Below are 5,393 nucleotides of genomic sequence, written 5' to 3' on the forward strand. Positions count from 1 at the left end.
GATAAAATAAAATAAAATATAAAATAACTAGGTATTAAAAATAAAAAAATAAAAAAAAGGGTCTAATAAGAAAATGTTTGAGTTGTAAACAATGGTAAGTGGACAATAGTGGATTTTATTTGCAAAAGTCAAACAGACTTTATGTTTCCACACAGTGTTCTCTCACTTTGAATGTAATTATCAGACACTGAAAAATGACAAATGGCCTCCAGGGATTTTGCAATAGGCATGATCTTCTTATCTCAGATCATGGTCGGATTCCTGGTGAATTTCTTTCTTCTTTACCACTATAGTTTCTTTTGTTTCACCAGAGGTATGTTATGGTCCACACATCTGATTCTCAAGCATCTGACCGTAGCCAACTCCTTGGTTATATACTCTCTAAACGAATCCCACAAACAATGGCTGCTTTTGGGTTGAAAGATTCCCTCAGTGATATTGGATGCAAACTTGTGTTTTATGTTCACAGAGTGGGCAGGGCTGTGTGAATTGGCAACGCCTGCCTCCTGAGTGTCTTACAGGTTATCACCAGCAGCCCCAGCGAATTCAGGTGGGCGCAGCTTAAACTACATGCTCCCAGATACATGGGGTCCTTCAACATCCTGGTCCTGTGCTGGATTCTGAACACGCTGGTAAGTATTACTGTTCCTCTACATGTGACTGGCAAGTGGAACAGCATAAATAGCACAAAGACAAATGATTATAAGTATTGTTCTGGAAGAGGTAGGAGCAGAATTCTACAGTCATTACATATTGTCTTGTTATCATCCCTTGATGTTTTGTGTTTGGGGCTCATGGCCTTGGCCAGTGGCTCCATGGTTTTTATCCTGCACAGGCGCAAGCAGCAGGTGCAGCACATTCATGGGACCAACCTCTCCCCCAGATCCTCCTCTGAGTCCAGAGTCACTCAAAGTGTCCTGGTCCTGGTGAGCACCTTGTGTTATTTTACTCGCTCTCCTCCATCTTTACACGTCTTTTTCCTAATCCCAGTTGGTGGCTGTTGAACACCTCGGCACTGATCACTGCCTGTTTTCCCACGGTCAGCCCCTTTGTGCTCATGAGCAGCCATCCCAGGATACCCAGGCTGGGCTCTGCTTGCTGTGGAAGGAATCCACAGTTTCCTAAGCTGATCAGATAGTTTTTCAACTTATGTGGATTGTCTTCTTACTGTACAATGAATGGCCATTTGTTGATTTCTTCCTGCAGAAGGTTAAGCACCACAATTGGCAGTCAATTGCAAAGTGTGTGTAAGACTCAGAATCTGTCTTTGCCCTTCAAGGATTTTTCATGTATCATAAACGACAGTTACAGATGAAATGTTTTTCAAAGTGCTTTCATAATTTTCATTTTGTTAATGTTGCAATGGAGAAGTTTAGAGGCAAATTATTCATTAAATATGGGCCTCTAATAATTTGTAACAATGCAACTTTAAACCAATTAATAAAGAATGTCATGGAATTAACTGGGCACAACAGTGTAAGAAAAGTTTAATGAAATAAAGAAGCTTTAAGTGATGATCAATGAAGAAAGTGAGAAGAAAGTCATAGTTCATGCCCTTTTTTGTTTTGAATTAATCTTCATTTTTTTCCCATTTTCAGGTTGTAGAATTTTCTTTTTGTCCTTGATGATTATACTTTATTTTAATGAGACTAGTTTTTGATTATTTAAAAATAATTCTGTCCTTCTATAATTTTTCTGATGTGTAGATCCTATGTTCACGCTTCTTATACGAAGATTTTCTCTCTTTTGGTTTTGAAGGAGCATTCTCTGCTCCTTCACCTGAACGTTCAGCCTTTTAATCCAGAGTAATTGTATCAAATTTGGTATTTATCCCACATATTCTGTTGTTTATATGTTTTTGTAATTTATGCTTAATATTTTGAGTTTCAAATTTTTGCTATTTATATGATTCTACTATTTTTTCTTCTATTTTTGAATAAAATCTAGATGCATACTTTTCTAAAAGGTAAGAAGGAAAAATAGCAGTTCTACTACCAGGCCTGGGATGGAGTTGGAGGGAAAATAATGTATCAGATTCTTCAGGATGTTAAAGACCAGGTTTTGTCATTTTACCTTAAATTCATTTTTTCTTTAATGAATGCAAACTTTTTTTAAAATTGCAAGTCTAGTCGAATAGACCAAATGTTCCTACTTCTAAAATAAGCTACAAATAATTTTTTTCTATGAAAATGCTGTGACTTGGTGCCACAGCTAAACTTTCTCTAATAGCAGCAGTATCATCAGCCCATGACAGCAAAGAAATGCTAATTTCTGGCATCCCAGGGGCTGCTGTCGAAGCAACTTCATAAAGCATGCAGATATCTATTCTGCTGAAGTTTCAAACAAATAAAAATGATCATTGTGCTTGTGGGTTTCGTACCTTTCAATATATACATAAATGATGGCAAATTAACAAATAATAGCAGGTCCTTGATTTCCCATACAATCACAAGGCAGAGGGCTGGCAGTGAAAAGAAAAATGTTTAGAATGGAAAAAAGTTACAAAATGGTGTTGGCATTCACAAAAAAGATCATGCAGAGATCAGATCCATATTGACTAAACATTGAAAATTCAGCTACAATCCAAAGAACCCTGTCCAAGTCCAAAGGCATGCATGCCAGCTGATGGAAATGCGGGACATTATCTGACAGTATCTTCTCCAGAGCAGAACAGTAACGTCTCACTGGAATAATCACGAAAGGGTGAATGAGCTGCCATCATACTTCTTTTTTGTAATTCAAAATAAAAGAAACACAAGCACAGCGTCAGAGGTGTTCAAACCAGAGTGACTCCATTTTGAGTGAGGGCTAGGAAAATGAGGCTGGCCTCTACATGTTCATGGTTAAGGGAACAAATAATGTTTACTAAACAGATCCAGACTTGGGAGTGTCCGGATATGCTGATATCTGGAGAACAAAGGCATTCCTAATTTTGCTTTAAAGATAATAATATTGATTCTTGCAAAATATAGTAATTAAGAAAATTAATCCTTTATCACAAGTCCTTGTAGCAGAGCACATCTCCCCAAGATCTTTTTTAATCCTGTACATATACAAACATTGTACCTAGGGCTGACGCCTTCCTCCTCTTACTCTCAGGAATGCCCTGCTTGGTCTAAGGAGTAGTTGTCCTTTTACCATAATAAACTTCCTTAATAAACTTGCTTTCTTAATGAACTTGCTTTTGCTTTACACTGTGGACTCACCCTGAATTCTTTCTTGTGTGATATCCAAGAAACCTCTCTCGGGGTCTGGATCGGGACCCCTTTCCTGTAATAACAGGACAAAATAAATTACAGAAGATTGGACAGAGAAAATATAGAAATTCGCAATAATGGCTGGGTGTGGTGGCTCACGCCTATAATCTCAGCACTTTGGGAGGCCGCGGCGGTCAGATCACTTGGGGTCAGGAGTTTGAGACCAGCCTGGCCAACATGGCGAAAATCCTTCTCTACTAAAATACAAAAATTAGTCAGGTGACGTGGTGGGCATCTGTAATCCCAGATACTCAGAAGGCTGAGACAGAAAATTCGCTTGAACCTGGGAAGTGGAGGTTGCAGTGAGTCAAGATCATACCACTGCATCCCAGCCTGGGCGACAGAGCAAGACTCCGTCTCAAAAAAAAAAAAAAAAAAAGAAAATTCAGATTGTTTCCTTTCTTTGCTTCTGGTTTTACAGAGACTCCTTTCTGAACCACCAGGAAGGTATAAAAATTGTCTTGACCCAGGGCCTATAGCCGGTAGTCACTCCTCATCAACGGAGTCACACATTCTGCTACTTCTGGATTGAGAACATTCCATGTTATGCATTCAGATGACTCTGCAGACTCACTGTCAGTAGTTATTGTTTGCAGATTTCTTCTCATTTGGGCTGAGGCTTCACTCAAAGATTCATACACTGAAAACTGGCCCTTTGGTCGCCTTGTCTGGGCCTCCCGCTTGGCCGCAGCCCCTCTCTAACTGGCTCTGCGCTCCTGTCCCCCAGGACTGCAGCTGCGCTCCCCACCCAGCTGCTTCCACGGCGGGTGGCATTTTACCTTAAATTCTAAAAAGAAAGTTAGTTCTGTGAAATCTGTGAATTTTTTGTGGGAGGAGAGTCATCCATTTCAAATATTTTAAGGTAAAAATGGACGCAGTGGTCTGGGTGGAGCGAAATGAGCACAGGACTTTAGAAAGAGATTTTCATTAGAATTCGACTCACAGCTGATGAATATGAGACTCATCAAGAAAACTGCCTAGTTTTTAGGACCCTGTGAGGGTAGAATATGCTGTATTAGCAATAATCCCAATTAGCCTGTTCAGAAGAAATAGGCGTCAGGGTGACCTCTGGGAAGTGAATCTGGCGGAACCAGTCACTGTCCCTGGAGGAGCCAACGCCAGGGACTCTGGGGAGGCTTGTGCTTCCATTTTTCTAGCAAGTTGGTGGTAATTGCTGCCTTGACATATTCAAAGGAGCCAATATGAAACAATCATAATACAAACAGGCTAATCATGTGGCTGAAGCGAAAAATTTCCACAGATATTTTCTCATTACTGTTAGGTAAAGCAGGTAACATGTCTTGAAAATTCAAATATTTGAAAAATACAATGCAGAAGTTTCGTCCAATGGACATATATCGAACCTGGGCTATGTATCACATTACTCAGCAGTATGGAATGACTGAAATAGTGTAATCACAGAGGGAGCCTTAACGAATGTAAAATATTTTAATCGTAGAGATTAACCTTGCTACTATTAAATAATAATATTTTGAAATAGTTTATGAAGCAATTTAAAATACTAAACCTAAAAACTGAGCAATATTCCTAATTAATATTTAGAACTTTTCAGATGAAAAGACAATAAAAATTCTTCATATTCAAGTTGTGCACTGTATTTGTTCAAAAGTAGAGAAAATTAGATGGCTGCAAATTCAAATACTACAATAGAAGATGCCTGACAATATGTGTTTTTGATGTCAAACTCTGAAATTAAATTTAAAAAAGAAGCTTCAGCTTGTTCAGGAGAGGTGGCTCATGCCTGTAATACCAGCACTTTTGGAGGCTGAGGTGGGCGGATTACCTGAGGTCAGGAGTTTGAGACCAGCCTGGCCAACAGGGTGAAATGCCATCTCTACAAAAAATACAAAAATTAGCCAGGCATGGTGGTAGGCACCTGTAATCCCAGCCACTTGGGAGGCTGAGACAGGAGAATCGCTTGAACCCAGGAAGCGGAGGTTGCAGTGAGCCCAGATTGCACCACTGCTCTCCAGCCTGGCCGACAGAGCAAGACACTGTCTCAAAAAAATAAAAGAAGCTTAGCCTAAATAATGTGTTATCATAAAGTATAATGTAAGTAAAAAATTTGGAATAAGTATTACATGGGATATAAAAAAATTAATGATAAAATAGAGC

General features: G+C 39.2%; 1 pseudogene; it reads left to right on the forward strand.

The window, feature by feature from the left end:
* The first annotated feature begins 201 nt into the window (after nt 1-201).
* LOC129015885 (vomeronasal type-1 receptor 3-like) lies at nt 202-1,138 on the forward strand (annotated as a pseudogene).
* Nucleotides 1,139-5,393: the final 4,255 nt, after the last annotated feature.

The sequence above is a fragment of the Pongo pygmaeus genome, chromosome 18, assembly GCF_028885625.2.
Source record: "Pongo pygmaeus isolate AG05252 chromosome 18, NHGRI_mPonPyg2-v2.0_pri, whole genome shotgun sequence".
NCBI lineage: Eukaryota > Metazoa > Chordata > Mammalia > Primates > Hominidae > Pongo > Pongo pygmaeus.